Consider the following 12,618-nt stretch of genomic DNA (forward strand, 5'->3'; position numbering starts at 1 on the left):
CAGTTTTCTTTTATCATTACAGTGATTATGCAATTATCATCCAAATTGAGATACTTTTGACTGAAAAAGTAAGAGCTAGGGAAAACAGGTATAAATCAGGGCTTTTTTTGGCAAACTGAGTTGCCTGGTCCCTCTATTCAACATTGATAAACCTCGTGTCTGAGGACAGAGGCAAGTATTTGTACCTTAGAGCACTTAGAAGACATTCCAAAATGTTTATTGAACTCTGGGCCACTCTTGTGATTTATATTGTGATAGTATCACTTGTCTCGTCCATCTGTCTGAGGCATTCTGAATCTATTCTTATATCAAGCCTAGCTGTGTTTTTGTGTACCTTTATATTCATCCACATGCTCTCCTCTGTGTGTTCAGCTTCCAGTCAAAACCTTTCTCTATATATCTATAAAGTTTTAGAATAGAGCTTTCCCTTCTTCCTTGCATTTAATATTTTCCTCTTAAACAAGTTATGCTCTTCCTATTGCTATAGTATACTCTTAAATCCTAGTCTATCCTGGCCAGCCAGGATTGCCTCACTCCCTTGAAATATCCTAATGTCAGCAGGAACAAGGCATGTGAAACTAAATGAAATGAGTTGTTGGTTCTTTTCTATTTCATAATTGTTTCTCATTACTCCATCAGGCATTCTAGGATATACTGCAGGGAGCTGGATATCCCTTTGCTTCCCACTCCCCCAACAAACAACATTAACAAAACACGAACATCAGTATTAATATAACTTCAGGACCTCTGAGATACTATATATAGCAGTATTAAGGAATATGATTATTTAAAACAAGAAAATCTAGGTTTTTGTTTTTGTTTGAAGGGAGAAATTAGAAAAATATGCAGGTGGATGCAACTTGGAAACTTTAATGAGCCATAATGATCTACTCTTACAAGTTCTTAAGTGTAATTTATTGATATTAACATGGTCCAATGTCACTGGTCTCACAGAAATTAGAGTTACCCTTTTAAAAAAACTTTCCAAAAGAATCATATTAATTTAGGTAGCATTTAATCTCTATCAAATAGCACACACACACACACACACACATGCACACACAAAAGCCTTATGCTTTTTTATTCTTTTAAAACGTCAAATAATGAAATGTACTATACATATAAAAGAGTATACAAAAAAGTATATATAACATATGTGTGTACCAGATATGTTCTTTTTTTTTTTTTTAAAGATTTTATTTATTTGACAGAGAGAGAGAGAGAGCGAGAGCAGGAACAGAAGCAGGGGGAGTGGGAGAGGGAGAAGCAGGCCTCCCGCCGAGCAGGGAGCCCGATGCAGGGCTCGATCCCAGGACTCTGGGATCACGACCCCAGCCGAAGGCAGACGCCTAACCACTGAGCTACCCAGGCGCCCTACCAGATATGTTCTTAAAAGAAATATAATTAACAAGGATTACATTTCCTCATTTTCTTCTTTTTTTTTTTAAAGATTATATTGATTTATTTGAGAGAGAGAGAGCAAACATGAGGGGGGGAGGGAGGAGGGGCAGAGGGAGAGGGGAGGGAGCAGAAGGAGAAGGGGGAGGGGCAGAGGGAGAAGGAGAAGCAGACTCCCCACTGAGCAGAGCAGGGAGCCTTACACAGGGCTCAATACCAGAACCCCAAGATCATCACCTGAACCGAAGGTAGATGCTTAACCAATTAAGCCACCCAGGCGCCCCCCTCTTTTTATTCTTCTAAGGACTTGAATAATCTGTGCCACCTGTTCTCTTGCCCTCAGGATACAGGGATTCTTTTAAAGAATTTGATGTGACTGGGGAGAGGGAGAGGGAGAGATACCCTAAAATATTTAGGGAAGGCCAATATAGTTTATATAGTTTAATGTTCTTCATAATTGAATATAGTATCCACTGAGAGAACTAAGAGAAAGTGACTATATCTTTAATAACAACTGAATAAAAATAGCAGCATATCTAAAGTCTTAATCATCTAGGAAGTTTGAGTTGAGAGGAAACTGGCAGGGATACCTATCCTAAAAAGATCTTTCTCATCACCTGTTACAGTGTCTGAAATCCCATTTTTGGAATTGCTCTGTTGAATCATGAAATCTTTTAGATATTAGGAATCTCCTATTGAACTAGTTACTCCTTGAGGGATCACATCTTATTTATTACTAGCACAGTTTCTGGCACATAATAAGTGTTCAAGAACATGTCTGCTGAATGAATATTAAATAACATCCATGCAGAGGACATTGGGAAGGATAGTTTTTGAAGCTCGTGTTCAACTAACAATTGTTTGATAGCTTGAAGAGAGTAATCAACCTATAGTATTCTTGACCAAGAAGTGGGACCATTTAAAGCTACATTACCAGGCTCTTGGTATCTTTATTTTTCCAATTCTGGTTGTATTTGATTATATTATTGGAAGTAGGAGCTTGGGACTTGAGTTGAGAGATCAGCAAAAAGGAGAGAGACATTTTTCGGAGAAACTCTTCAAATTAAATTATTTAATTCTTTAATTAGAATTGTAACAGTTATCATCTATATAATATCATATAATACTTATGATATACCAAGCTATCTATGACTAAAAGTATACTGTTTTTGTAAATATATATACTTACATAAATATATAATAAATATTTCAAATATTATATATGTATATATAGGTTTGTTGTAACTTTATTATGATATGGTGTTACCTATGATTCAGAGGTGTGAATCCCTAGAGTGAAATGTAATTCCCACTTATATATTATTTTTAGGAGAAAATTTCACTGTCTTGAAGTGATCTGCTTCATGATTCAATGACCATGAATTATATCTTGAAAAGGAGAAAGAGGTTTGTAATCAAGATGGAAACTTTGTGACTATCACCACCATCATCACTTCTACCATTTATTTACACAGTGGGTGCAATGGGGTTGATTACTCTCTACAGTCTATCAACTGTTAGTTATGTATTGCATAATTCTGTGAAGCTCAGACATTAAATGCTCTCAGCTAGTAAATAGTAGATTCAGGTGTTCAGAAGAATCAACTATTTAAAGCATTAAATTAGGTGCCCTATCCCCACTAACTATCCTTCTCAAGTACAAAATATCCTCTTAAGCTATGATTCCACTTTCTCTCCTTTGTATTTTTTCTTTCTCTCTCTTCTAACATCTTCTTTTCTTCCTTTCCATTTCACTCCCTTTTCCTGTGCTAACTTAATGTTCAAAATCCAAAAAGAGGGCAAGAAAGTGGGTGGAGGTTGTATGAAATAGATGGAGAAAGAAAAGAGGGAAGAGAGAAGTTTGTGGCTGAATAATACCTTATTTACTTAAAAAACAAAACAAAACACCCTGGGGTGCCTGGGTGGCTCAGTTGTTAAGCATTTGCCTTTGGCTCATCAGGCTCCCTGCTCAGTGGGAAGCCTGCTTCTCCTTCTCCTACTCCCCCTGCTTGTGTTCCCTCTCTCACTATGTCTCTCTCTGTCAAATAAATAAATAAAATCTTAAAAAAAAAATTAAAAAAACCACCCACACACACTCCAATTCTTCCATATCATATATGCAGGTTTGTAATGTTTTTAGGTGAACATATATGTATAAGTAAAAATGAAGTTATGATGCAAATACTGTGGAGGAGAGGGGTGCAATTTCTTAATCTGAAAAACAAAAAACAAAAATTGCATCAAAACACAAACCAAACAACTCTGTGCACATTCCCAACCATCATCTTTTTTTGCAATTAAAAAAAAAAAATACAAAAAAAGCTCTTATCCTCTCTTTACTCGGTGATGTGTGTGTGTGTGTGTGTGTGTGTGTGTGTGTGACTTGCATGCAAAGGAAGACCAGAGACAGGGGGATGATGTTTAATGCAAAATAAAATCCATTTTGTAAACATGTTTTTTATTTTATAATAGGCTCCCTTTTGGTATTTACAGAAGATTTCTCCTTGTGTATTTTTTATACAGGCATAAGAGTACAAGATATAGGAGTACATCTAATGTGGATTACTGCTCATTTGCCTTTTCCAGGAGGCATCGTGTAGACCAACAGACACAGTGATAAGAAAGCTCCCTAAGGACAGTGAGGATTTCTCAGTGTGCTTTTATTAAAGGATGCAGAAAATCTTGTGTCTGGCTACAGATTGATATTTTCAAAAGCATACTCTTAAGACAATAAAAAATATTTATGATAAGCATTAATTTTTTTCAATTATAAACACCATATATACTACATAAGACAATAAGAAACACAAAAAAAACTGAAGACAACAATTCGATTTAGTTCCATTTTTAATAATTTGATGTATCCCTCCCCCTCCGTCGGTTTTTTTTACACACTTTTCGCCATATATATACACATATGAAAGTATATAGTATGTCAAATACATAAAAAGTGAGATTAATAAGTTGGCTTCCAGAAATGCTCTACAAGAGAGGAGGGGAGCCATACTGGCCTTTGGGAGAAACCCATAGTACTAAATGACCTCTTTGTCCAGCCCAGTTCTGTGATGTTGCGGAAGGATTCCTTTGATGGGGATGAAAGCCTCCCTTGTTGTAACGACAGTTTTCTGATCAATTATTAAATATGTACACGTCTGGAGTTCAGTAGGTCTTCCTGAGGGACTTGGGACAGCTTCCTTCATTGACGTGGGTTGCAATGGGTTCTAAAACCTGGGAGTCAAAAGCAACGGGGCGGAGGGGGGGGGACGCCATTTGCAAAGCCGGAAATGATTAAAATCACAGGGTTGAGACCATTTCCAGTCAGTAAGGGCTTGCCAAGACCACAGTTCCTGCTTCTGGTGTCTACTCTGCATAGAGTAGAGGTCTGTCTACCATAACTTTGGCAGTAAGATCTCTCCAGCTGCTGGAGAGCACAGGGGAAGAGTGAGTCACTGGCGTGGCAGGGATCGGGGAAGCGCGCTAATTTGAGAGGTCAGCGGCGAGTCCAGCTCAATGGCCTAGTCTCGCTAGGCTGAGGCGCGGACCCTGCCGGCCTCCGTCCTCTTCCGCTCGCCTCAGGTACAGCCCGGCGGATCCCTCCGCCGCAGCGTGCGCTCCCGGTAGCGCCGCGATCGGCTTTTCGGCAATACCCGGATGGAAGCGTAATGGCCGCCATCAGGGACTCGCAAGCAATGGGGACCACGACAGGTATTCCCTATGAGCGGGGCCACCCAGACTTGTTAGGATGCCGGGACTTCTAGATGGCCAGCCAGGGGGCAAAATGCGAGTTTGTGGGGGTGTCAGGATCCCCTGAACCGGCTCAGGGATCCGCCTCTTGTGATAGGAAGCGCCTGCTAAATAGTCCCGGCTATTCAGCGCTTCCGCCTAACTTGCCGCAAAGTTTTTCTAGAGAAGTCGGCTCTTTTACTCGGCGCTCCTGCAGGCTGCTAGCGCTAACCTCCCGCTTCTTAGCTGGGTTTGCACTGCGTTCGGGCTTTTTGAACTCAACATTCTCCCACAGCCTAGGAGCTGGAGCGGGAGCGCGGCGACAGTGTGCCTCCGCGCGCCCGAGGGGAGCCGAACCCCGGAGGAAGGGGCGGATCGGGCGCGGTGTTTGGGACGGAGCGGGGCGCGCGGCGCTCGAAGCACCCACTCGGCGCATTCCGGGGCTGGTGGAGACAGCATGGGTACTGCTGCGACCGCACCCCTCGAGCTGTAGATTCGCAGGCCCACGGCAGTCCGACTCGACGGCGTCCCCATTGTGGGTCCAGTCTCTGGTCATTGGAGGTCTTTTCTTGCAGATACGCTCAGCTCTCTGGCGCGCGCTCCCTCCTCCACAGAGTTGGCCAAAGGCGCCCTTCTTGCAGACCCCAACCACACCCAGTGGCAGATGGATTTCTTTGTAACTGGCTTTCTCACTTGTAGGGTCCATTTTGAGTCTGTTCTTAACATGGTGTCCTCATTGTCAAGTAGACAGTCTCTTCCTAGATGGATATGGTAATGGAAAATATATAGGGTGAATGTATATAAGGTAAAATGTTGTAACTTTTAAGTAGACCAACGAAACAGATATGGTAGCTTTGAGGTTCAGAATAGAAAAGTTTAGGTTCAGTTTTCTTTTTAGGCTTAAATTTGGGGGCGTTTAGTATTTGTGAGCTATTTTAGCCAAAACATTCGTAGAGTGTGTTTGGATATCAAAAGTCTGTAAACACCAGAAAAATAAAATAAGTCAATATTTAAGGAATTCGTAAGAATGCTGAACTTTGTGTGGTTGTAGCAACGGTGAAACAAGACACCAAACTGTACATCGGGGTAGGAATTTCATTAACTTGAGTGACTCTGTGTTAGGCCTAGTTTACTGTTTTTTGTTTTTTTTTTATGCAGCCAGGGATCTGATTTGAGTGTACCTTAAAGTTAGTATTCTCGGGTTGAACAGATAGAAACCATTTAAATTGAGGGAGTGAAATACCCTGACATCTTTCAGAGTTTTAACTGCAAATCCATAGAAATGGATTCATTATCTTTTAGCAAAACTCTGTGTTTCTGATATTCATAAAGACATTGCATTGTGTTAACATTTTTCAGGGCGTTAGCATTTCATGAGGATGGTAAGCATAGTAGACCACGTTCATTTTTCTTAAAATTCTTATAAGTAAGATGAGCCTTAGGTTTGTTAGAAAATTGTTAACAAAAGGGGAGGGAGGGATATAATGCAGTATCTGACTTGTTTTGCACATCCAAATTACTCATTGTTGCAGTGAAAATAAGGATAGCTATCAGTTCAGAACGTTATATCTGGTTTTATGGAAGGGTAAAAGGATAACAACCACAATGAATACCTACTATGTGCATTGATAATGTATGAGCTTTTAAATGGTTGAGTATTTTTTTTTTATCATCACATTTTAAATCCTATCCTATTCTTTCTTACTAGTATATGTGGTCCCAAGTTTTTGTATCTTGAAGCATTCCAGAGGTTATGTTTTAGCATAAATATACAATTTGACTTTAGAATATATTTTAAACATGTCCTTTAATGTACTTTTATTGTTTATTTTTCTGTTTGCAATTGTTCTTATGGAAGCATTGTTTGCTTTAGATCACTTAATACAACTTTTTTTTTTTTTTGATGGTAAAAGACTTGAGTCTTGTTCAGTTTCATTCAGGGACTCTACTAAAGTTTTGTGATAAAACACTATAAGCAGAAGAAAAGAATTGTGATGAAGTTGAAATTTTTATTAATTATCTGATTTCAGGTGTGTGTAGGCTATGAGTGTTTTAGTTCTGTATGGGGGTATTGGCTTCACACGGTGAGCAATTTTCATGGGATGTTAGCACAAGTCAGTATAAAGAGGTAGTATTGTGGTGGTAGGCTATCTGGCTTAGAATCAGATCTAGATTGTTCTGGGTTTGTGATTTTGGCAAGATTCATTTTTCTGATCTTGAAATAAACAAAGAGAGTGAATTAGATTGAGCCTAAGCTCCCCTCTAAGCTTTGAGTTTTGTGATTTTTATAAATTTATGACATGTTATCATGGAGTAACGAACGGTTATTCGCCAAAATTGCAGAGAGGTTTTTTTTTTTTCCTCTTAAAGTTAAACACATAAGTTGAATATGAAGCATAATTGAATCAAAAGTATAAAAACATTTTACTAACAGGTTTTGGTCAGTTTTAAAATCTTGGTCTTCATTTCCAGATATCGTCTCTTCTTTTGATCACTGTTCCTGATTGTGGCTTTGTCCAAGCATTAAATTGCGTGCCTTTTGTTCCTTGAAGAAGGAGGTATGGTAAAGATTGAAGTATTACAGCATGTAGTCTATTAAGCAGTAAGTTAATACGTTTTGATATTGGACAAAATAAAGTAACCTAGTTCTGTATACATAAGTTTTCATAAATTATAGTTTTATTTTTGGCCTAAATACTTATAGGTTTTCTTTTAATGTAAGCAAAAAGGATCATTTTGGTTTCATAGTTGATTATTTAATACTTCATTAGCTATCTAAAGATAATTTTAACTATATTCTTCTAAACATAAAGACAGCATTAAGGGCTTCTGGGTAATGAACGATGGAGTTATATATGGTTGGAAGATGTTTTGAAGTTGTATAAATGACCAGAAGAGTGTTTCTGTTTTGCTCTAATAGGTGCAAAGTAATGCACCTAAAGAAAAACTGAAATATATTTATATCATGATTAATGGCATCAACATTATGAGTCAGAAAAGGTACTTGAGAATCACTGTGGAGTTATGAGTGGTTTCCTGAAGACAATCTTCTGAATATCTTGGTGTGAACAAAATGAAGGAAAAAAAAATCTGCCATCAAATCCATGGTATTACAAGGGAAGCTTTGCAGACTCAGTGGAAAATATTGTACCCTTGTACAAAAACATGGTTTATCTACTCTTGAAACATGAGTCTCGCTTACTGTTTGTTTTGAATAGGTACTGGGATACCACAGTATCATTTAATTCCTCTCACCAAATACAATAAGTATACCCATAAATATAACCCTAAATTAGAAATAAGATTGTTTACATAACTACTAAAATAGCTGAAGTAGACTGTATGAACTTAAATTATTACTTCAGTAATCATAACCATGTTTTGCCATGAGTTTTACTACTAGATGGCTTTGTTTTCAGGGCCATTTTTCACAAAGGCAGAAATGTTTTATTTTATTAGAAGTTAATGTCTAACAACTACAGTGAGTAGGGAGCAACAAAGCTTAGATACTTGGTAATTACTTATGTTCATTTATATGTCTTATTGTTTCCTACATAACATTTGTTTGCCCTCTTACTGAATTAGGTTCACAGGGGTACTGTGTTATTCCTGAATAAAGTAAATGCTGAGTGCTAAGAATTTTCTTTACTGTGTTTGATCCAAAATTCTCAGAAAAAGTAATATGATGAAGAATGAAAACTTCAAATGTAATGAAGTGAACAAGAGGCTGCTATATGATGACTGACCAAAATGATTTGGATTATTCCATCTTGAAAAATTGTGAGCAAAGTCTGACTAAATTTTAAAATCATGATTGGTATGACTGCATGAAAGAGATATCAGAATATCAGAATGAAGTTGCATGACTTGAAGCTTATGATAAGTAGGTCTCACATGGGTCTCATTTCAAGAAATGGTAATAGCTGAAAAATACTGGCTTCATGGAGGGTCAAGTAATTTCACAATGTGGTAAAATCATCACGAATTCCTAATTAAAATTGGGTTGTTAAAGGTTATAGCTGGTAGAAAAAAAAATGTATTTGTTGACCTTGAACAATGCAGGGGTTAGGGAAACTGACCCACCACACAATTGAAAATCTGCATGTATTCTTTTGATTCCCCTAAAATTTAACTACTATAAGCCTTCTGTTGACTGGAAGCCTTACTGATAGCATGAATAGTTGATTAACATATATCTGTGTTATATGTATTAGATACTATATTCTTAATAACAGATGATAATAAAGTAGGCAAGAGAAGAGAAAATGTTATTAAAATCATAAGGAAGAAAAAAATACATTTACAGTACTGTACTGTGTCAAAAAAAAATCCAGGTATAAGTGGACCTCCATGGTTCAAAGCTGTTTTGTTCAAGGGTCAGCTGTATATTAATTTGTCAACTCAGTATCTCTTCGTCTGGGGAGCCATCTCTCCCCTATTATGAGTGGTTAGTGGCCAATCATATAGTCTTATAACCCAAGCCTAGTCATCCCTATTGCAACAGAGATTGCCTGTTAATCAAGCAGAATCTTGTTAATCAAGAACCCTTCTTTGAAATTGATATATGAATGCTGGAGAAAGATGCTCCCTTTTCTCTAAAGTGATTAATCTGGTAGGGTGTTAGTGACATTCTTTCCCACAAGTATGAGAACCCCATCTGTAGTAGGAGAAAGTGAGGCCATATGGAAATGGGAGATGGGTGGAGATAGCATGCCAGTTTCAGTTCTAGGGACCATGGTAAGAGGTATCTATGGTTTTCTTTTGATCCTGTCAGTTACCCTGGTGTCCTTTCCAGTCCCATGTCCCAAAATTTTGTATATAAATTAGTTTGAATTGGATTGCAGCAGAAAATGATCTGAGGGGGGCGCCTGGGTGGCTCAGTTGTTAAGCATCTGCCTTCTGCTCAGGTCATGATCCCCGGGTCCTGGGATCGAGCCCCACATCGGGCTCTCTGCTCAGCGGGAAGCCTGCTTCTCCCTCTCCCACTCCCCCTGCTTGTGTTCCCTCTCTCGCTGTGTCTCTCTCTGTCAAATAAATAAATAAAATCTTTAAAAAAAAAAAAATCCGATGGATATTTGGCCCTTATGAATTTAAGATCTATAGCTTCAAGTTGATCACATCCATCTACAGTTTGCTCTTTTCTTCCACCTTATGAAAGATGCTCATTGTTCATCATTCATGTATACATTCAGTCCTTCATTCAACCTACAAACATTTGTTGAGTGTCTACTATGTACAAGTATGTGCAACTCTCTGGATAGTCAAGGATTATACCTACTAGCTGAGTGCATGATGGACTTCCTTTAATGTAGCACGTTTTTATATATTTAGGTTATACTGATCAATAAGAATGTGTTGAGAATAATCAGTGCTATGCTCAGCATTTTAGTGATATGAAAGAACAAAAGGAATTCTTTGCCTTCAAGGAACCCAGATTAACATATATGAAATAGTACAAACAGCAGATAAATGAATGCGTGATTGTATGGTATAGATTTTAAGCCTGAGTTCTGATAGAAAGGAAATTAGTGAGGGCTGGCAGGTTTCTTGAAGGAGGTATCACTGCAAATGTGTTTTAACTTAGGAGTTGAGTTTTGTTAGGCACAGAATAATTGAGGAAAGGATGGAGTTGAAAATGGCTAAGGGCTGATCCAAGATGGGGAGGAGGTTGGTTTGACTGTAACAATTTGTATTTTGGGGGAATGAGAGGTAGTGAGATACGAGGTTGAATATTTTAGGTAAATCCATGTATGAGGCGTTTGGAAAGCCAAACACATTTTATTTTCTGCTAAGGTGGGGATTTCTTTGAATAAAATGTTTATATTTCTTTTAGTGTGATGCCACTTGGTGATGCTAAGATACAAAATAAGTGTAATCAAGTGATGGAAATTTATTTGTGGAAAAGACCTTGTTATATTCCTCTGCTTTGAAAATTTTTAAAAAACAGTCATTAATCTGCAATGCTATTGTGTTTTATACATGTTATATAGGTATATATAAAATTAGTTTCTTTCTTCTTATTTCCCCCTTTTTTGAGAGATCTCATAGTAATGCTGTCAAAACCATACCCTTCCTCTAGAGATACAGCCAGTTCAAAACTAATGTTGCAATAGATATAAAAACATTCTGAGAGAGATAAGGAATGAAATTAATGTTTGATTACTCATATAGTATTTGTTTTGAGCTCCAGATACTAGGAATGATGTATAGGTTAATTCTTTCATTAAATGCTGTTGTTTACTTAACCTTCTTTCTTCAATAACCAGTTAGCTGATCCTCAACTCAAGAGAGTATATAGGAACATTCCTATATTCCAGGGTTGGCAAACTCTTGCTGTAAATGGCCAGATAGTAAATATTTTAGGCTTTGTGGGCAATATGGTTTCTTTGCACCCCATCAGCTGCTGTTGCAACATGATAGCAGCCATGGAATGGAAATCAACGAATGTGGCCATGTTCTAATGAAACTTAATTTATTAAAAAAAGGCAGCAGGCAACATTTGGCCCACAGGCTGTTGGCTGTGGACCACCTATCATAGACTTACTGAGGCATTTCATTCCACAGTTTCTCATACTCATATCTTCCCATTATCCTCTTCTCTGGTAACTAAAGATGAGTTATCTTTATTATTTTCTAAGTTCACCTCTTCCACTTGTTCACTAGATTCCACCCCTTCTCACCCAGTGAAGGACATTGCTACTGCATCTCTGTTTTTTTCTCCCTCATCATCAGTTTTTCCATTTTTGTTGGATGATTTTCATAAGCATGCAATCATACTGTAATTTCTCCCAGTTTTAAAAAACAAAACAAAATAACTCTACTTCAGTTCTTCTTTTGGTCTTTTATACTAAAACTCCTTAAAAGAGTTGTCTGTACTACATCTCCACTTCTCTTCATCCCATTTCCTCTTAAATCCATGCTAGTCAGCCCTTTTATGGGGCTAATCAAAGTCACCAGCGGTCTTGACATTTAGTCCAGTGGTCATTTCTCAGTCCTAGTCTTGCTTGACAGATTGATCAATCCCTGATCCTGGAAACTCTTTCTTTACTTTGCTTTCAGGACACCACTCTCCTAAATTACCTCACTGGTCATTCCTTTCATGCTTACTAGCTGGCTTTTCCTCCTCTTTTTTACTCTAAATGTTGTAGTATCTTGAGGCTTAGGCCTTGGACTTCTCTTTGTGTACTTACTCCTTGGTGATTTTGTTCAGTTCTGTATACATAGATATATATACACACACCAATGACTCCCAGAATTTTACCCCTAGATCTCTGTATTCTGTATTCATCTACACATCCGCATTTCCACTTGGATATCAACTAGATATCTCAAATTCTGTATGGCTAAAACTGAACTCTTGGTATACTTTCTATACTTAACTGTTCCCACACAATCTTTCTATATTAATAAATAGCAACTCATTTCTTCCAGTTGCTGAGGTTAGGACTTTCAGAGTTAATCCTTGACATACTCTTTCTCTTCACAGACCAAACGTAG

The 12,618-nt window shown here is 37.9% G+C and overlaps 1 protein-coding gene across 10 annotated transcripts in view; it reads left to right on the plus strand.

Annotated features, from left to right (window-relative positions):
- The first annotated feature begins 4,760 nt into the window (after positions 1–4,760).
- The window catches only part of ZNF518A (zinc finger protein 518A), a 28,519-nt gene continuing 20,661 nt past the window's right edge, over positions 4,761–12,618 (plus strand). For 2 of the 10 annotated variants that reach the window (XM_032432396.1, XM_032432394.1), the window contains exon 1: positions 5,137–8,901. The gene's annotated coding sequence lies outside the window, so the exon portion shown is untranslated. Of the gene's footprint in view, positions 4,779–4,807; positions 5,104–5,136; positions 8,902–12,618 lie in introns of those variants that run through there. The other 8 variants (XM_032432390.1, XM_032432389.1, XM_032432386.1 and 5 more) reach the window with 8 other exon arrangements.

This window comes from Phoca vitulina, unplaced genomic scaffold (assembly GCF_004348235.1).
Source record: "Phoca vitulina isolate PV1807 unplaced genomic scaffold, GSC_HSeal_1.0 scaffold48, whole genome shotgun sequence".
Classification (NCBI taxonomy): domain Eukaryota; kingdom Metazoa; phylum Chordata; class Mammalia; order Carnivora; family Phocidae; genus Phoca; species Phoca vitulina.